The sequence below is a fragment of the Schistocerca americana genome, unplaced genomic scaffold (assembly GCF_021461395.2).
Source record: "Schistocerca americana isolate TAMUIC-IGC-003095 unplaced genomic scaffold, iqSchAmer2.1 HiC_scaffold_204, whole genome shotgun sequence".
NCBI lineage: Eukaryota > Metazoa > Arthropoda > Insecta > Orthoptera > Acrididae > Schistocerca > Schistocerca americana.
Window position 1 is genome coordinate 139,210 of NW_025725911.1, and position 20,314 is coordinate 159,523.

Below are 20,314 nucleotides of genomic sequence, written 5' to 3' on the forward strand. Positions count from 1 at the left end.
TTAATGTGCTATATAGGTCACATCGTCGCACCAATATTCAGCCGTTTCATAGACGTCTCGTTTTTAACACAAACGTAGAAACTAAATCCCTGAGCCTATCGCTGATACTTCCTCGGCGAGAAACGCTTATTACAGAAAATTTAGACTAAACGAAGGTTCCACCGAGATTCGAACTCGGATCGCTGGATTCAGAGTCCAGAGTGCTAACCGTTACACCATGGAACCAGACACGAGTATGGGACGCGTAAATACATTTAGCAGTATTCTGACGTACTTCAGACACTTCCTACTTGCATTTTTTAACCTAATTGACACGATCGAGCATTATAAAACTTAATCTGGGCAATGTTTGCAGTTGCAGCCGATGACTGCATTTCCTGTGCGTCTATATGGGCGCGCTGAGTAGCAGTGTGTGGAAACGAAAGACAGGGACGGACGTAAAGCAATCAGAACGACCAGGAAAGTATGCAGAGCCTCTGGTAGCTCAGTTGGTAGAGCGGTGGACTGTAGTGGAGGATTCACAGTTATCCATAGGTCGCTGGTTCAAATCCGGCCCAGAGGACTGTTTTTCTAATCTCAGGAGCAGAGCATGCCCACTCGGTCAGAACCTCCCTATGTTTTAAACCTATTTTAAAGGAAATTCATTTGCTCAGCTTGTAATAGCTAGTTGATAATCATGGGATTCTTAGCCTTCGTAGGATAATGATATTTCTCCGAATTATCGTAAAATTGCTTGCTCTTACAGGCATTACTCGTTTAATGTGCTATATAGGTCACATCGTCGCACCAATATTCAGCCGTTTCATAGACGTCTCGTTTTTAACACAAACGGCGAGAAACGCTTATTACAGAAAATTTAGACTAAACGAAGTTTGCACCGAGATTCGAACTCGGATCGCTGGATTCAGAGTCCAGAGTGCTAACCGTTACACCATTTTTTTTTTTTTTTTTTTTTTTTTTTTTTTTTTTTTTATTATAAGAGCGTGGCTCGACTGCGAAATGCGCCTTTCGGCTCCTCTCTCTGGCTACAGTATGCTGTTGTCCACAGTGGCGCTGCCGTTGCCCATGGGGCTTCATGTAAGGCGACTGCACGTCGCTCGGCCAACAGCGGCCTACTGCAGACCGACACTTAAGAGACACCAAATACAAATCGACATCGAGAGACAGGCCCTGTCATATGGCACTCGCGACGTATACGCTGAAATTGAATGTAAAGAATACGTCTTTTGTGGTGGGCGTCGCTCTACTGCAGTGTCACACATGACGAATAAAAAGGAAAACAGCAGAACGTCTGTGTAGGGCCATGTTTTTACCTACAGTGTCACTTGGCTGAATGTGTATAAGGCTCTGTGGCATCACTCAAACACAGCCAAATTGTCACACTAGCTGTGCATCTCTAACAAAGTTGACGTATGTCCTCACCTCGGTGCCGGTTAAAACGATTTCGCCCCCGGGTGGGCTCGAACCACCAACCTTTCGGTTAACAGCCGAACGCGCTAGCCGATTGCGCCACTTTTTTTTTTTTTTTTTTTTTTTTTTTTTTTTTTTTTTTTTTTTTTTTTTTTTTTTTTTTTTTTGCGGTGGTAGATCTCAGGATCACTACGTCTCAAGCTCGTCTTCACGTAATAATAGCATAATGTTTCCGTGTCGTTCTGCATTCGTCGATGATTCAGTTTCCTGGAGGCATAATTCAAAGTTGTCATCTCTTAGCGTTGAGAGTAAGTTCGCCGAGATTACCGCCGTGCTGTTTTCTTGGAGTTATTAACGAAAGTAACTGGGTACTAGTGTGTGTTCCTTGAGTTAGTGGAGACAAAAACAACAAGATCAGAGGTTTCTCTGTCAGCATCGTAAACAATAATAGAAATAAAGTTCCGTACAGAGGAAAGATGGGTATCTAGAAAGAAATACTGCCCCGTCTGTTAAACCTCGTCAAATTAAACTATACTTGTCTTCTGAGTAAAGTAAAAAACAGAAATAAACACTGGCTCCACAAGTTTGGCATCCTGTTGCATGCTGCTTCTCGTTGACCTTAGGTGCACACATTGTACAACCTATGAAGCAATGGAGTCCTGAAAACTGACAATGAGATACCCAGATAACAGAAGAAATAAATAAAAAAAAGAGCAATGATCGTGCCCATTGGTTCGCACACTTAAAGCTTCCCATCATTCAAAGCAACGGTGAGAAAATTCTGAAACTTTTCTTTATACTTCCGTAATCGTTTGATCGCGTAATATTCGGCAATAAGATACATATGAAAATCAGAAAATGTAGGCGTTTTAGTTGTCAGCATATAATATAGGTACTGTCCAATTAACCAGGTATAGCTATTATTTTTAGATTTCGGAAATAATTTCCAGTCCGGTTGGAATATATCTTGCAGTTGTATTGCGGATGGCGTCGTTCTATTAATAAGAGCCAGTTTCATTCTCGTCCAATTCCAGATTTGCGTCTGATCTCTGCAGTTTAATATGTGTTGCAATGTTTCCACATGGCCACATGCGTCGCAAGTCGGAGTAGGCCGTAGTTGGATCTTACACAATTTCTCCCCCGTGGGCATCACCTCGTTCACAACATCATACCACACGGAACGAACTCGGGAATGAAGGAGAGGAGTGCTGATATTCACCCAAATTTGTCGCCAGTCCTTGCTAGGATACTTCATTTCTATAGAGTTATTCTGTTGCCGATTCGTAAATACACTGTAGACAGCAGCAGCAGTGAGTGGTTGCAGGTGTTGATGGACATAGCTGGACTCCACGTAATATCGGCGAATATGAACGAGCTCGGGATGGATATGTCCAACATTTATCGGCGGCGTCATATCCGGTGGTCGTAACTGCTGGAAGAGACGTGCTGTAAGACCTGTCTGACTATTTCGTAAGATCCTTGTCGTTCGAGCTAGAAAAATCGCTAAGCACTGTAATTCAACATTTTTAAGGGCTAAACCACCTTTATACCGAGGTAAAGCGGTAGCCTTGAAAGTGACTTTAAAAATATTACCTCGCCAAATGTACCAGCCTGCAAGGGCTAAGATTCTGTTTGCAATATCAGGAGGAATAGGGAGAACAGCGGCAACATGGTAAATCTTGCTGAGAACATAATAATTGACGAAATGTGCTCTCTGAATCCTGTCTAAACACCGCATATTGTGCTCACGAATCAAAGCTCGAAGGACGTTGAGCTTCTGTTCCCAATTCACTCTTACCATTTCCCGTGGATTCGGAGTGAGAATCAAACCAAGGTGCTTGAGCTGGTTGGTTGCCTCTAACCAGACGGTGTCCGCGAAGCGAGCCTGCGGACCTAGATGCAAGACTTTGGATTTCCGTTCGTTAAGGCGTGCACCGCAGGCGCTGGCATACCGGTGGACAAGCCGCCGCACGGTATCGAACTCTTCGTCGTTGTTGATAAGGACGCTGATATCGTCCGCATAGGCATGACAGACGGTCTTGGTATTCAGCGTTTGAAGACCCGGTAAAGTGACGCAAAACGTTTTCAGTAGTGGCTCTATGGCAATGGCGAAAAGAGTCGTGGAAAGCGGGCACCCTTGTCGCAAACCTTGTTGGATGGGCACAGGGGCTGTTAACTGGCCGTTGAATTTCACGCGGGAAGACGTATTGCAGAGACAGTTCCTGATTATCTGCACGAAATGCTGGTTGAAACCCAGTTTGTCCAGCGTTCGGAATAGAAATCCATGGTTAGTCCGATCAAATGCCTTGTCGAAGTCAAAAAAGACTATTGCCAACGTGGTCTTGCAAATCCAAGTCAAATATGCAATATCTCGGTATTCGCACAGGGCGTCTATCATCGATCGACCAGTAACCACGTTCATGTGGTATGAACCAAGCACTTTACTAAGGACTGGCTTGAGTCTGGCATTCAGAATCCGAGTAAAGATTTTGAAATCTGCATTGAGTAGGGTGATTGGTCGTAAGTTATTGAGTGAAGTCCCTGGTGACGGTTTGGAGACTAAGACTATCAGGCCCTCAGTGAACTGCGACGGAAAAGCAGTATGCGTTAACAGTTCATTATACATGATAGTCAGTTCGTCGCCGAAAACATCCCAATACCGAAGATAAAATTCAACCGGCAAACCGTCTGATCCTGCAGCTTTTCCTTTCGCCGCAGACGTAATGATTGACTTCACTTCGAAGTTAGTTATGTTTGCCAGGAGCTGTGCGTGGTCGTCCGGATCCACCGATGTCGTAATGTTAGACAAAAATTCCTCTCCCGCCTCTACATCTGTGTCAGGCAGTGAGTAAAGTTGCCGGAAATGATTCCGAATAAAAGCCTTAAGCTCGCCTTGCTCATCATAAACACGACCATCGTCATCTGTCAGTTGAGTAATGATTTTTTGTCTGCCTCTTTTAGCTTCCCGTATGACATGATACAAGGACGCTGACTCGTTAAAGGTGTCATCGAAAGCGCGTGCCCTGACTTGGGCTCCTGCCAGAGACTCACGAACCAATGCGGTAATTTTGGCTTTGGTACGTTTAATGCGAAGGAGATTGCCAGGCAGTGCAGAGGAATCGTTGTACAACTGGCGGAGAGCGGTAAAATAAAATTCCAACGTCTGTTTCTTCCAGTACGCCTTGGCCCTGGCAAACTGACAAATACATTTCTTTATGTGCGGTTTTACTAGCTCTGTCCACCAATGAACACGCTCCCTATACCTTTGTCGTCGCTGGAGGCACCATTGCCACGTTGCAATGAGATCCTTCTTCAGGTCGCCGTCGTCCAACAGTGCGACGTTCAGGTGCCATACGCCTCGACCCAAAAAGGTTTTCTGCGAGACGTGCCGAAGCGTGATGTGATACGCACAGTGGTCGCTAAAATTAACAGGCCATATTTCACAATCCCTGGCAGTGCTTAAAATGTCTTTAGATACATAGAACCTATCCAGACGACTAGCGGAGGCAGCGGTAACATACGTATATCCGGTAACCTGCGGGCGAAGTGAGCACCAGGTATCTTGTAAGTCCAGCCCATCAATTAAATCTCGCAACTCCAAACAAAAATTAAAATTCGGACACTGGTCTTCTCTGCGTATAACACAATTAAAATCGCCGCCCAATAAAATCTTCGAACAACCACAGGATAATAATGGCACAAATTCATCGCGATAAAAAACACTCCTATCCCTTCGGCCTACAGATCCAGTCGGGGCATAGACGTTGACCAAAAGCAAATCTTCGAGTTGTACGGCAATCCCTCGACCCGTTTCTAAAAGCGCTCGAGGTTTACAAGTGATGCCCGCTTTGTACAAAATTGCAGTCCCTGCCTCATCGCCAATATTTATGAGGGCCTCATAGCCCGTGACATTCCCTACCTTGGGTGTGACGACTTCTTGTAAGAAAACGATATCGATATCGGCGGCGTACATATAGTCAGTCAAACATTTTAATTTGACATCGGATGTTATTCGATTTATATTAGCAGTTGCAATTTTGTAATCCCGCATAAGAAAGGGCAATACCATGTTAATGCGTATCGTCGGCCCAGGACGGCTGCTTGCTCGACCCCGGCGAGGTGGTGGTATCCATAAATGCATCGGGTCCAGAACTGTCGACATGCATCACCACATCGGTCTCCTCTGAAAGCTGCACGATCTGTACTCCATCGTCTGTAACGATTCTCTCACATTCATCGGTCCGGAACTGCTTGATTGTACGTTGCAGTTTCTGTTCAAGAGTACGAGTTTCCTCGTCACTCTGCTTACGGACCGATTTCTTTTGTCGTCCTTTCTTCTGAGGACGAACGTCCTCAACGTGTTCGTTGATGTCGGGTTTCGCAGCGGTAAGAGTAGCACCCGCGGGAGATTGTTCGTTGCCGGAAACTGCGCTTAGCGGAGAAGACACTTCAAGGGGATGGGAAACTCGCGGCTGGTTACCAGGGTCCTCAGGTGGAAGACTCTCCGCAGATGGGTGTAGATGTTGATCGGGCAATCCTGGCGGAAGTTCCACACGGACCACGCCAGCATCAGAAGGGCGCGAATTTCCGGCCCCGTCGATTGCATAGTTTTCCACGTCAGAATCAACGGGCATTCGGCTCGCCGTAGCTGTGTTTACATCGGCGGCGGTCACGTCAGGCACAACCTCAGCCGCGTGCAGCTGTGGCGCGCTAACGACAGACGGACCGACAAGGCTCTCGGCATACGTCGGCCTATTGCCATCCCGCCCTGCTGCAAGGGCATCGCGTTGACGCAAAACACGACGCACTGGTTTAGCACGGGGACACGCGGCCTTCAGATGGTCCGTAGAGCCACAAAGTACACAAGTACGTGGTTGCCCCTCGTACATAACGAGTGCCCGGAAGCCTTGTATCACGACATTCGATGGGATATGCTTCGAGAGGTCAATTCGCGCTACCCTGACACCATTATCCACATTGAAGTGTTTAAGACCACTCCACTGCTCTTGGTGAATGTCCAATACGTTCCCATACTGGGACAGACATTGCCGAATACGTGCAAGTTCAATTTCAAATGGTAGGTTGAACACACGGACCGTGCGCAGACCTAACCCAGCATGGGTAACGACAACTTTACAAATTTCACCATCCGAATTAACGAACTCGGCAGTACCCTTAGTTAAGTCCATTACACGTAAACAAGGCTCGTCACTAACAAGTTTCACGTAGACAGCATTCGCCAGGAAATCGTACGAAAATCCTAAAACTTCCTCGTCTTTAAGACTCAATCTGTCGAAGAAGAAATCGACTACTTCGTGGACCTGTGGTCGGCTAAAACCGAACGGGAATTGGAAACGCAACGTGTAACGGCGTAACTGATCATCCATGGCAAAGGCCATGATGTACTTACAAGGCCCAACCAGCTGCAGGCGCCGCCAAACACGCGCGGAGCGAGCACTCCGGCACGTCTGCACACGGCCGCTGCTGCGGCGGAACTGTTACACCATGGAACCAGACACGAGTATGGGACGCGTAAATACATTTAGCAGTATTCTGACGTACTTCAGACACTTCCTACTTGCATTTTTTAACCTAATTGACACGATCGAGCATTATAAAACTTAATCTGGGCAATGTTTGCAGTTGCAGCCGATGACTGCATTTCCTGTGCGTCTATATGGGCGCGCTGAGTAGCAGTGTGTGGAAACGAAAGACAGGGACGGACGTAAAGCAATCAGAACGAACAGGAAAGTATGCAGAGCCTCTGGTAGCTCAGTTGGTAGAGCGGTGGACTGTAGTGGAGGATTCACAGTTATCCATAGGTCGCTGGTTCAAATCCGGCCCAGAGGACTGTTTTTCTAATCTCAGGAGCAAAGAGGCTCCAGAGCATGCCCACTCGGTCAGAACCTCCCTATGTTTTAAACCTATTTTAAAGGAAATTCATTTGCTCAGCTTGTAATAGCTAGTTGATAATCATGGGATTCTTAGCCTTCGTAGGATAATGATATTTCTCCGAATTATCGTAAAATTGCTTGCTCTTACAGGCATTACTCGTTTAATGTGCTATATAGGTCACATCGTCGCACCAATATTCAGCCGTTTCATAGACGTCTCGTTTTTAACACAAACGTAGAAACTAAATCCCTGAGCCTATCGCTGATACTTCCTCGGCGAGAAACGCTTATTACAGAAAATTTAGACTAAACGAAGGTTCCACCGAGATTCGAACTCGGATCGCTGGATTCAGAGTCCAGAGTGCTAACCGTTACACCATGGAACCAGACACGAGTATGGGACGCGTAAATACATTTAGCAGTATTCTGACGTACTTCAGACACTTCCTACTTGCATTTTTTAACCTAATTGACACGATCGAGCATTATAAAACTTAATCTGGGCAATGTTTGCAGTTGCAGCCGATGACTGCATTTCCTGTGCGTCTATATGGGCGCGCTGAGTAGCAGTGTGTGGAAACGAAAGACAGGGACGGACGTAAAGCAATCAGAACGAACAGGAAAGTATGCAGAGCCTCTGGTAGCTCAGTTGGTAGAGCGGTGGACTGTAGTGGAGGATTCACAGTTATCCATAGGTCGCTGGTTCAAATCCGGCCCAGAGGACTGTTTTTCTAATCTCAGGAGCAAAGAGGCTCCAGAGCATGCCCACTCGGTCAGAACCTCCCTATGTTTTAAACCTATTTTAAAGGAAATTCATTTGCTCAGCTTGTAATAGCTAGTTGATAATCATGGGATTCTTAGCCTTCGTAGGATAATGATATTTCTCCGAATTATCGTAAAATTGCTTGCTCTTACAGGCATTACTCGTTTAATGTGCTATATAGGTCACATCGTCGCACCAATATTCAGCCGTTTCATAGACGTCTCGTTTTTAACACAAACGTAGAAACTAAATCCCTGAGCCTATCGCTGATACTTCCTCGGCGAGAAACGCTTATTACAGAAAATTTAGACTAAACGAAGGTTCCACCGAGATTCGAACTCGGATCGCTGGATTCAGAGTCCAGAGTGCTAACCGTTACACCATGGAACCAGACACGAGTATGGGACGCGTAAATACATTTAGCAGTATTCTGACGTACTTCAGACACTTCCTACTTGCATTTTTTAACCTAATTGACACGATCGAGCATTATAAAACTTAATCTGGGCAATGTTTGCAGTTGCAGCCGATGACTGCATTTCCTGTGCGTCTATATGGGCGCGCTGAGTAGCAGTGTGTGGAAACGAAAGACAGGGACGGACGTAAAGCAATCAGAACGAACAGGAAAGTATGCAGAGCCTCTGGTAGCTCAGTTGGTAGAGCGGTGGACTGTAGTGGAGGATTCACAGTTATCCATAGGTCGCTGGTTCAAATCCGGCCCAGAGGACTGTTTTTCTAATCTCAGGAGCAAAGAGGCTCCAGAGCATGCCCACTCGGTCAGAACCTCCCTATGTTTTAAACCTATTTTAAAGGAAATTCATTTGCTCAGCTTGTAATAGCTAGTTGATAATCATGGGATTCTTAGCCTTCGTAGGATAATGATATTTCTCCGAATTATCGTAAAATTGCTTGCTCTTACAGGCATTACTCGTTTAATGTGCTATATAGGTCACATCGTCGCACCAATATTCAGCCGTTTCATAGACGTCTCGTTTTTAACACAAACGTAGAAACTAAATCCCTGAGCCTATCGCTGATACTTCCTCGGCGAGAAACGCTTATTACAGAAAATTTAGACTAAACGAAGGTTCCACCGAGATTCGAACTCGGATCGCTGGATTCAGAGTCCAGAGTGCTAACCGTTACACCATGGAACCAGACACGAGTATGGGACGCGTAAATACATTTAGCAGTATTCTGACGTACTTCAGACACTTCCTACTTGCATTTTTTAACCTAATTGACACGATCGAGCATTATAAAACTTAATCTGGGCAATGTTTGCAGTTGCAGCCGATGACTGCATTTCCTGTGCGTCTATATGGGCGCGCTGAGTAGCAGTGTGTGGAAACGAAAGACAGGGACGGACGTAAAGCAATCAGAACGAACAGGAAAGTATGCAGAGCCTCTGGTAGCTCAGTTGGCAGTCGGGCTTGAGAAGCCGTGGGGCGCGGACGTGCTGTTTACGTCCCAGCCGCGACCAGCAGCTTAGCAGAGGCGGTGAGTGTTGTGATAGCGGCGCAGCGTCCATCGTACAGGCAACGTTCACATGGCTCATACTATACGAAAGTCGACAGTCAAGTTCACGTTTGAGAACCGCTTTGCCCGACCCAAAGCGCTTGAAGTTGAACGTTTTTTGAGAGAGGTAGTGAAATTAGATCCAAACGAACTATTTGGTATTCATCTTTCGATAGTGGCAAGTGTTGTGTAAGTGAAACTTATCAATGACGATTGCTGTGACCGACTGATTCGGACGTCGGGAGGCTCTTATAAGTTCCTTCACTCCGATGGCAATGTAGGGACAGTCCTTGTGGAACCAGCGGGCATTGGAATCAGAACGGTACGTGTCTTTGAACTACCATTTGAGGTGACTGCCCACCAAGTAACTTCGGCCCTGCAAAATTATGGGACGGTCCTCGCCCACACAGAGGAGAAGTGGTTGAGCTTTGAGACGTACCCTGTTCTTAATGGTGTCCGTCAAGTGAGAATCGACCTTCAGAAACATATCCCCTCCTACGTATACATTTGTGGCTGCAGAGCGATCGTCATGTATGATGGACAACCTCGTACATGCTCTGGTTGTGGCAAAGAAGGTCACGTACGATCGGACTGTCTACAACGACGAATTGCACAATTGCCTGTGGGCGAGAACCTCGATCCGCAGCGGTCCCAAGCTATGCCACTTACGTATGTCGCGGCTGCGCGAGGAGCTGCGGTGCCATTCCCCGCTGTTACCGATCCTCCCGCTGCATCACAGGAGCAGGCCATGCTGCAGGATGCCCCGGTGGTCGACCACTCTGTGCGGCCGGCTTCAGACGCCCCCAGTCCGGATGTCTCCGCGCATGTGGACCCTCCGCGGACGGAAGTGATGGACGTGGTCTCTGACGTGACGCCCGAGACCAGAGCGGACTCCGAAACACCTAGTGCGGGACAGTCTCAACCTTCAGACGCGGAGGAAGCCCATACTTCTCGGCACCAACAAAAGAAGCGCAAGAAACAACGTATCGCTCCCCCAGATGCTGGCGAAGCAGCTCGCCCATATCGTGAAAAAGCCACGCGGATTGCGCAAACGCAGCGCGGCACTCCGGCGACGTGTTCTGCAACAGACCAGGCCCCTACGCAGCGAGAGGCCAGCCCCCCTGGTCGCGGTGGCGTTGACGCCTGTAGTGCGACCCCTATGGATGTGAGTACGACGCGACCCCTTGAACCATGTGATGAGCCGGATCGCAACCTTCCGAACTTGCTCCGCCCCGCCCCTGTGCATAATGAAGTAAATTGGGCTGATGATGTTGAGATTGACGCTCAGGATTCCGGACCGACGGATAAACCACTGGCCGTGGACGACACCCATGGTACCATGGGTAACGCCTTCCGACCAGGATCAAGTGAGCCGCTCGACGGCTCGGAGAAAGCACAGCGAACCTAAAAGCAGAAGGTGCCGCGGCGATGTGTCCAATGAACCCTCAACAGGCGTATCGCATAGCGACAATCAACATTAATAAAATCAGCAGTGCTCGTAAACTGCAGCTTCTCAGTGACATGTTACGAGCGGCGGAAGTCGATATCGCCCTGTTACAGGAGGTCAGGGAGTCGGATCTCCAGTCCTTGCGCACATATACCGCTCATGTCCATCCTGGTACCGCACACGAATTGGGCACTGCCATTTTAACCAAAGAAGGTCTCGAAGTTACGGACGTCGCTTTTCTACCTTCGGCGAGAGGTACAGCGCTTACGCTCGCTGGCGTCCGCATCATTAATGTCTACGCTCCATCTGGCTCAAGTAATAGAGGCGCCCGCTCGGAATTCTATAGGACTGACATAATGCCCCTGTTCGCGGGCAGGTATGATCACGTCGTTTTCGGAGGTGACTTCAACTGCGTGCTGTCACCCCGCGACCAGACGCCGAACTACAACACATGCCCGGAGCTCTCTGCCATTATACGTGACATGGCCTTGCTGGACACATGGACCTGCCTTCATGGAGACGCGCCGGGGTTCACGTACTTCACGGCTACGTCAGCGAGCCGCCTGGACCGCATATATACGTCGCGCGGGCTTCGTCTCAGTCTTCAGCAGTCGGAACTCTGGCCGACGATCTTTTCAGATCATTTGGCGTATATCTGCACCATCACTCTGGCGCGCCAGGCAACCTATCGCGGCAGAGGATTGTGGAAATTGAATGTCGCTGTTCTGCAGGATCGTGATTGCCGTGTACAAGTCACCGAAACCTGGACGAACTGCTTACGTCGCACACACGCCTATCAGTCGGTGCTCCTCTGGTGGCTACATTGCGCCAAACCGGCCTTGAGGAGGACACTAATGAACTACTCCCGCGAGAGGATGCAATGGTACAATGCGACGGTGGAATTTTACTTTAGTGTTCTCCGTGACATGTACAACCGTCCCGCACAACGACCGGTTAGTCTTGTGGAAATCAACCGCGTCAAAGCCAAACTGTTGCATCTCATGCGCCACAAGATGGATGGAACCGTCATTCGAGCACGACTGGGATATGAGGTCGCGCACGAACGACCCTCATTGCACCACGTGGTAGGGGAAAAGCGGCAGTATACACGCAAACTCATCACGGCACTTCGGACGGTGGACGGCCGGCGGTTAACCACACAGGCCGAGATCAAAAAAGGGTTCGTGGAGTACTATGCCAGTCTGTACTCGCAGAAGACGCCAGATCGAGAGGCACTTAATGACATACTCACGGCCCTGCCGCGCCGACTCGATCGCGCCACTGTTGATGCACTGCAGGAAGATGTGACGGAAGAGGAAGTGGCGACGGCTTTGGCCAAGGGTCGCAAGAATAAAGCCCCTGGGCCCGATGGACTGCCTATAGAATTCTACAGAGAATTTCAAAGTATCCTCACGCCGATGTTGAGACAGATGTGCCAGGAGCTACTCAATCCTGAGGTGGCAGTCCCTCGCGAATTTACGCAGGGACTAATCATTCCAGTCCCGAAGACATCTTCCGGATACTCTGTGCATCAATTCCGGCCGATAACACTGCTTAACAGTGATTACAAACTCTTTGCACGACTCCTGGCCCTTCGCTTCCGACCGGCCCTTACACTGTTAACGGGAAAAGACCAGACTGGAGTCGGTGACAATCGCGCTATTCATATGGCGTTGTGTGACTACCGTGATCTGATAGCCATCGCAGATGCGTGTAGAATGCAAGGTGCCATGCTTGCTGTCGACTTAGAAAACGCCTTTGATGCAGTCGGCCATGACTTTCTCCGCGAAACGATGACGGCGATGAGTGTTCCACAACGGCTCATTGCGTCTGTCTTGCGGCTTCTTCATGGATCAGAGTCAATGATCTTAGTAAACGGACTTTTAGCAGGACCCGTACAGATACACTGCTCTGTCAGACAGGGGTGTCCCCTCTCCATGAGCTTGTTTGCCCTCGCGATTGAGCCGCTGTTGGTTCAACTCCACACAACGCTACGGGGCGTCACTATGCGAGAAGATAAATTTGTGTACCGGGCTTACGCGGATGATGTCGTCATCTTAGTACGTTCGAACGCAGAGGTTGATATGGCAATAGCTCTGATTGAGAGATACGGCAAAGCGGCTGGTGCACAGCTCAACAGGCGGAAATCGGGAATTATGCACATTGGACGCGGGTTACCCGCGCAACCAGACACCCGCATTAAGGTGCTTACAGAGATGAAATGTTTGGGAGTAACGTACACTAAGAATATGCGCCGCACGATCGCTCTCAACTACAAACGCATCTTGCACAATATCCGCGCCAGTATCCGACTACACACCTTACGGTCCCTCGATGCGCTGCAGAAGGTCGAATTCGTTAACGCCTACCTGGTGTCGAAGCTTATATATATAGCGCGAATATTTCCCATGCCGCGGGCGACAGCGGACAGACTCCAGGCAGTCTTCGGCCATTACGTGAACCACGGACATCTCTTTAAAGTAAGTCACGCGACGCTCACTCTCCCGCTGATAGCTGGCGGCCTCGGCCTCATCAATGTCTACGTCAAGGCCTTGGCGTTGTTCGTGCGACTGACGCTATGGCATTGGAAACGCGACCATAACCGTCTGATCTCCTTCCTCCTGACGGAAATCGTGCCCCCCAACCTGGACCCGCCGATCGATATTCACCACATCCCAACGGCCTTGTGCCACTGCCGGACTTTTCTGCTAGACTACAGTTACCTGCGGAAGATGCTGCCTATTGACGACCTGCCCGCAGTCCGCAGTGTGTACGGCACCCTCATGTTGCGACAGCGCCGGAACGTGGTCGAAAGCAAATATCCTCGGTACGACTGGACTGCGGTCTGGTGCAATATCCACCCCCCTAACTTACCGACGGCGGCGCGGGCCACATGGTACTATTACGTGAATCGTAAATACCCGACGCAGTCACGTCTGAACCAGATTCATCTCGCGGCATCGCCGCTTTGCCCGACGTGCCAACTGCACGATACGGACCTCCACCGGCTAGTTTGCGGGGCTGCAAAGGACGTGTGCCAACTGCTTTGTCGCCTATTGGCCTTCATCCAACGCACGGCGCCGCACGCCATTTCAATGATGTCCCCACTCTGCCCTGATGATAAACCGTACCCGCGAACGAAGAGACACGCAGTACATTGGTTAATGGGGATAACTGTGTACTACCTATTTAGCACGTCGGAGCATGACGTGGGCGAGTACAGATCATTCTTGGAGACCCAACACTGGATACTGAAGAGAACACAGACATACCGCAAACATTATGCCCATTTTCTTATGAAGGTGTTTGAAGACTTTCTGGTGAACCGTTGACGATAGGCATGAGCAGTTAGTCTATATGTCGCTGTATGGCGATGCTGGTATCTACACAGGTAACAATTGTGTAACGATACACGAAGAATCCATGCATCAATAAAAAAAAAAAAAATAAATAAATAAATAAAAAAAAAAAAAAAAAAAAAAAAACCTCTCCGAATTCACCGGTTATAAATTAGCATCGAGAAGACGGCCTAACGTCCGGAAGGCCGGAAAGTCTATCTCCCTACTGTCCCCAGCGGACATGCGTTCCGGAAGGGAACTATATGATTTTGGCCCAGGAGGGGCTTCTTCATTTTCATGTTGTAATGTATAAAAATAAAAATACAAAAAAAAAAAAAAAAAAAAAATTAAAAAAAGAAAAAGTGGTTAAGGCTTCTTAAAAAGAAAGTTGGTAGAGCGGTAGAAAAAAAAAAAAAAAAAAAAAAAAAAAAAAAAGTGGTAGAGAGTAAAAAAAAAAAAAAAAAAAAAAAAAAAAAAAAAAAAGTTGGTAGAGCGGTGGACTGTAGTGGAGGATTCACAGTTATCCATAGGTCGCTGGTTCAAATCCGGCCCAGAGGACTGTTTTTCTAATCTCAGGAGCAAAGAGGCTCCAGAGCATGCCCACTCGGTCAGAACCTCCCTATGTTTTAAACCTATTTTAAAGGAAATTCATTTGCTCAGCTTGTAATAGCTAGTTGATAATCATGGGATTCTTAGCCTTCGTAGGATAATGATATTTCTCCGAATTATCGTAAAATTGCTTGCTCTTACAGGCATTACTCGTTTAATGTGCTATATAGGTCACATCGTCGCACCAATATTCAGCCGTTTCATAGACGTCTCGTTTTTAACACAAACGTAGAAACTAAATCCATGAGCCTATCGCTGATACTTCTTCGGCGAGAAACGCTTATTACAGAAAATTTAGACTAAACGAAGGTTCCACCGAGATTCGAACTCGGATCGCTGGATTCAGAGTCCAGAGTGCTAACCGTTACACCATGGAACCAGACACGAGTATGGGACGCGTAAATACATTTAGCAGTATTCTGACGTACTTCAGACACTTCCTACTTGCATTTTTTAACCTAATTGACACGATCGAGCATTATAAAACTTAATCTGGGCAATGTTTGCAGTTGCAGCCGATGACTGCATTTCCTGTGCGTCTATATGGCAGCGCTGAGTAGCAGTGTGTGGAAACGAAAGACAGGGACGGACGTAAAGCAATCAGAACGAACAGGAAAGTATGCAGAGCCTCTGGTAGCTCAGTTGGTAGAGCGGTGGACTGTAGTGGAGGATTCACAGTTATCCATAGGTCGCTGGTTCAAATCCGGCCCAGAGGACTGTTTTTCTAATCTCACGAGCAAAGAGGCTCCAGAGCATGCCCACTCGGTCAGAACCTCCCTATGTTTTAAACCTATTTTAAAGGAAATTCATTTGCTCAGCTTGTAATAGCTAGTTGATAATCATGGGATTCTTAGCCTTCGTAGGATAATGATATTTCTCCGAATTATCGTAAAATTGCTTGCTCTTACAGGCATTACTCGTTTAATGTGCTAAATAGGTCACATCGTCGCACCAATATTCAGCCGTTTCATAGACGTCTCGTTTTTAACACAAACGTAGAAACTAAATCCCTGAGCCTATCGCTGATACTTCTTCGGCGAGAAACGCTTATTACAGAAAATTTAGACTAAACGAAGGTTCCACCGAGATTCGAACTCGGATCGCTGGATTCAGAGTCCAGAGTGCTAACCGTTACACCATGGAACCAGACACGAGTATGGGACGCGTAAATACATTTAGCAGTATTCTGACGTACTTCAGACACTTCCTACTTGCATTTTTTAACCTAATTGACACGATCGAGCATTATAAAACTTAATCTGGGCAATGTTTGCAGTTGCAGCCGATGACTGCATTTCCTGTGCGTCTATATGGGCGCGCTGAGTAGCAGTGTGTGGAAACGAAAGACAGGGACGGACGTAAAGCAATCAGAACGAACAGGAAAGTATGCAGAGCCTCTGGTAGCTCAGTTGGTAGAGCGGTGGACTGTAGTGGAGGATTCACAGTTATCCATAGGTCGCTGGTTCAAATCCGGCCCAGAGGACTGTTTTTCTAATCTCAGGAGCAAAGAGGCTCCAGAGCATGCCCACTCGGTCAGAACCTCCCTATGTTTTAAACCTATTTTAAAGGAAATTCATTTGCTCAGCTTGTAATAGCTAGTTGATAATCATGGGATTCTTAGCCTTCGTAGGATAATGATATTTCTCCGAATTATCGTAAAATTGCTTGCTCTTACAGGCATTACTCGTTTAATGTGCTATATAGGTCACATCGTCGCACCAATATTCAGCCGTTTCATAGACGTCTCGTTTTTAACACAAACGTAGAAACTAAATCCCTGAGCCTATCGCTGATACTTCCTCGGCGAGAAACGCTTATTACAGAAAATTTAGACTAAACGAAGGTTCCACCGAGATTCGAACTCGGATCGCTGGATTCAGAGTCCAGAGAGCTAACCGTTACACCATGGAACCAGACACGAGTATGGGACGCGTAAATACATTTAGCAGTATTCTGACGTACTTCAGACACTTCCTACTTGCATTTTTTAACCTAATTGACACGATCGAGCATTATAAAACTTAATCTGGGCAATGTTTGCAGTTGCAGCCGATGACTGCATTTCCTGTGCGTCTATATGGGCGCGCTGAGTAGCAGTGTGTGGAAACGAAAGACAGGGACGGACGTAAAGCAATCAGAACGAACAGGAAAGTATGCAGAGCCTCTGGTAGCTCAGTTGGTAGAGCGGTGGACTGTAGTGGAGGATTCACAGTTATCCATAGGTCGCTGGTTCAAATCCGGCCCAGAGGACTGTTTTTCTAATCTCAGGAGCAAAGAGGCTCCAGAGCATGCCCACTCGGTCAGAACCTCCCTATGTTTTAAACCTATTTTAAAGGAAATTCATTTGCTCAGCTTGTAATAGCTAGTTGATAATCATGGGATTCTTAGCCTTCGTAGGATAATGATATTTCTCCGAATTATCGTAAAATTGCTTGCTCTTACAGGCATTACTCGTTTAATGTGCTATATAGGTCACATCGTCGCACCAATATTCAGCCGTTTCATAGACGTCTCGTTTTTAACACAAACGTAGAAACTAAATCCCTGAGCCTATCGCTGATACTTCCTCGGCGAGAAACGCTTATTACAGAAAATTTAGACTAAACGAAGGTTCCACCGAGATTCGAACTCGGGTCGCTGGATTCAGAGTCCAGAGTGCTAACCGTTACACCATTTTTTTTTTTTTTTATTTTTTTTCTCGCATTCTTCACACTTCAGAATTACGGGGTTTGCTGTTAACGCTGAATCAAAGCACCCCAGCCGACGCTGTGGGCGTAATAATCGAGCTCGACACAGTCCGCAAAAGAAATAATTTTAGCAGAGCGTGGTTTCGATCCACGGACCTCTGGGTTATTTTTTTTTTTTTTTTTTTTTTTTTTTATGCACGTGAGTGCTAGGCAGCCGGCGGCAAGGTGGGCAGGGGTCGCAATCCGGAGGCCTGGCCACGATGCCACCGCCATACCCCGCACCCAATTGCATGGTTTTGTGATTTGATTTTATTGTTATGTATGCATTATTATATTTTTTTTAATTTGCGATGTGGCGTCGTGTGTGTTCCATTATTTTTATAGATATAAACAGAATGATAAAAAGAAATCCATGTCTGGTCTGTGGATTACGCAGCACACCATGAATCCAGCACAGCAGATACTCAAAGTTGGTCTTCACGTAGAGTAATTGTCCCAGTGGCCATGTCGTTGACGAGTATTGTACATTCGGTTTCCCGATGGTTGATTGTGGATTGCTGCTTCTCAAAACCCTGAGCATGCCATGCGTTGGAAGATGAGCGCTGGTAACGTGGTGACACCAAGAGCAGGGACATGCCAAACAACCATTTCCCGTATCGTAAAGCCTCTTGATAGGAGGAAATAGAATCTGCTGGAAATTCCTGGTTCGTACTAAATCGTCGTGCAGCTTTGATGAAAGATAATGCGAATGAAAGTAAACAAATGAGGTGCCTCTTCTGGGTTACGCCCTGCGGAACCAAAAGTAAAGTGCTGTCATTTGAAAATGAAAAGGAACTCCCAAATACAATTAAATGTTCGAGGCCGAGTGCAGTGCACTCTGTACCTTCGTGTGACCCATGAGGCAAATCACCCGCATCTGATGGTGCGGAGCAGACCAAATCCATGGAAACAAACAATATAACAAAATAGTGAAAAAAAAAAAAAAAGAAAAGAAAACTCCGTCCAATGGATCTATAAACTTAAATTCTTCCATCACTTAAAGCAATAGTGAGAAAATTTTGAAACTGGTCTTTATACTGTCGCAATTTCTTAATCGCATAATACTCTTCGATGAGGTACATCTGATAATCATGTAGCGTTGACGTTGTATGGACAAGCATGTAATAGACGAACTGGCCCATGAGCCAGACATAACTATTATTCTTAGATTGAGGATAAAGCTGCCAGTCTGGTTGGAGCGCGTCTTGAAGTTGAATGGAAGTATCCGACGTCCTATTAATGACAGCGAGTTTCTTTCGTGTCCACTGCCATATTTGTGTTTGATCCCTGCAGTGGAAGAGATGCGGCAGCGTTTCCACTAGGTTACACTTCTCACAAAACGGGGTGGGCCGCAGCTTGATTTTGTGCAATTTCTCTCCAGTGGGAATCACCTCATTGACAGCGTCATACCAAACAGCTCGAACTCTGGAGCGAAGGAGCGAATAACTAATGTTCTTCCAGACATTTCTCCAGTTTTTGCCTAAATATTTCTTCTCAATTGGGTTATCCAGCTGCCATTGAGTAAGAGCACGATAGGTCGCCGCCGTGTTGAACGGATGCGGGTTGTCCTGAACATAGCTTAGCTCCACATAATACCGCCGGACATAGCCAAGCTCAGGATGAATGTGGCCCACAGACGCTGGCGCAGACAAATCCTTTGGACGTAAGGTGTTGAAAAGCCGTGCAGTGAGACTATTTGGGTTACTGTGTAGTATGCGGGAAGTACGAGTTAAAAAAGTCGCCACACATTGGGATTCAACGTCTTTGACGCCTAAGCCACCTCGGGAACGTAGTAACGAGGTAGCTTTAAAGGAAACTTTAAAGATGTTCCCTCTCCAGACATACCAGCAAGCAAGTGCTAAAATTTTTTTCGCAATGGCTGTCGGGATTGGTAAAACAGCGGCAGTGTGATAGAGCTTACTGAAAACGTAACTATTAATAAACTGTGCCCTCTGCATCCGGTCTAAAGACCGCATGTTATGTTCTTTGATCACCGCACGTAAGATGGTAAGCTTGCGTTCCCAATTCACGTGGAGCATGGCGTGGGGGTTCGGTGATATAACCAGGCCTAGATGCCACAGGTCTGCGGTCCTGTCCAACCAAGAAATATCGATAGAATTGGGGTTGCGACCTAACGGCATGATTTTGGACTTTCGCTCATTAAGTCGAGCGCCACAAGCGACAGAGTACTGATGGACAATCCGACGAACTGACCCCAGCTCTTCGGTGTTAGTAATAAGCACACTGATATCGTCGGCATAGGCGTGGCAGACCGTTTTGGTGTTTAACGTTTGCAACCCGTGTAAAGTTACGTAAAACTTTTTAAGAAGTGGCTCTATAGCGATCGAGAATAACGTCATAGAAAGGGGGCACCCTTGTCGCACTGCTTGTCGTATGGGCACGGGGGCGGTTAACTGGCCGTTAACCTTCACGCGTGAAGACGTTCCGCAGATACATTTCTGAATAAGCTGTCGAAAACGCTCGTTGAATCCCATTTGACTCATTGTGCGCAATAAAAAACCGTGATTAATTCTGTCAAACGCCTTATCGAAGTCGAGAAACAATAACGCCAAATCAGTGTTGGTAATCCAAGTTAAATAAGTCAGGTC

At 47.1% G+C, this 20,314-nt stretch overlaps 14 non-coding genes across 14 annotated transcripts; 7 read left to right on the forward strand and 7 right to left on the reverse strand.

Moving 5' to 3' along the window:
* Positions 1-153: 153 nt before the first annotated feature.
* Trnaq-cug lies at positions 154-225 on the reverse strand. The gene has a single exon. It is a non-coding gene; the product is annotated as a tRNA-Gln (tRNA).
* A 248-nt stretch (positions 226-473) lies between these two features.
* Trnay-gua lies at positions 474-562 on the forward strand. Its single transcript is given in 2 exon segments — positions 474-510; positions 527-562. It is a non-coding gene; the product is annotated as a tRNA-Tyr (tRNA).
* Positions 563-7,171: 6,609 nt separating this feature from the next.
* Positions 7,172-7,260, forward strand: Trnay-gua. The gene is given in 2 exon segments: positions 7,172-7,208; positions 7,225-7,260. It is a non-coding gene; the product is annotated as a tRNA-Tyr (tRNA).
* Positions 7,261-7,618: 358 nt separating this feature from the next.
* Positions 7,619-7,690, reverse strand: Trnaq-cug. The gene has a single exon. It is a non-coding gene; the product is annotated as a tRNA-Gln (tRNA).
* A 248-nt stretch (positions 7,691-7,938) lies between these two features.
* Positions 7,939-8,027, forward strand: Trnay-gua. Its single transcript is given in 2 exon segments — positions 7,939-7,975; positions 7,992-8,027. It is a non-coding gene; the product is annotated as a tRNA-Tyr (tRNA).
* A 358-nt stretch (positions 8,028-8,385) lies between these two features.
* Positions 8,386-8,457, reverse strand: Trnaq-cug. Its single transcript has one exon. It is a non-coding gene; the product is annotated as a tRNA-Gln (tRNA).
* Positions 8,458-8,705: 248 nt separating this feature from the next.
* On the forward strand, positions 8,706-8,794 carry Trnay-gua. The gene is given in 2 exon segments: positions 8,706-8,742; positions 8,759-8,794. It is a non-coding gene; the product is annotated as a tRNA-Tyr (tRNA).
* Positions 8,795-9,152: 358 nt separating this feature from the next.
* Positions 9,153-9,224, reverse strand: Trnaq-cug. Its single transcript has one exon. It is a non-coding gene; the product is annotated as a tRNA-Gln (tRNA).
* A 6,062-nt stretch (positions 9,225-15,286) lies between these two features.
* Positions 15,287-15,358, reverse strand: Trnaq-cug. Its single transcript has one exon. It is a non-coding gene; the product is annotated as a tRNA-Gln (tRNA).
* Positions 15,359-15,606: 248 nt separating this feature from the next.
* Trnay-gua lies at positions 15,607-15,695 on the forward strand. Its single transcript is given in 2 exon segments — positions 15,607-15,643; positions 15,660-15,695. It is a non-coding gene; the product is annotated as a tRNA-Tyr (tRNA).
* A 358-nt stretch (positions 15,696-16,053) lies between these two features.
* Trnaq-cug lies at positions 16,054-16,125 on the reverse strand. The gene has a single exon. It is a non-coding gene; the product is annotated as a tRNA-Gln (tRNA).
* Positions 16,126-16,373: 248 nt separating this feature from the next.
* Positions 16,374-16,462, forward strand: Trnay-gua. Its single transcript is given in 2 exon segments — positions 16,374-16,410; positions 16,427-16,462. It is a non-coding gene; the product is annotated as a tRNA-Tyr (tRNA).
* Positions 16,463-16,820: 358 nt separating this feature from the next.
* Positions 16,821-16,892, reverse strand: Trnaq-cug. Its single transcript has one exon. It is a non-coding gene; the product is annotated as a tRNA-Gln (tRNA).
* A 248-nt stretch (positions 16,893-17,140) lies between these two features.
* Positions 17,141-17,229, forward strand: Trnay-gua. Its single transcript is given in 2 exon segments — positions 17,141-17,177; positions 17,194-17,229. It is a non-coding gene; the product is annotated as a tRNA-Tyr (tRNA).
* The last annotated feature ends 3,085 nt before the right edge of the window (positions 17,230-20,314 follow it).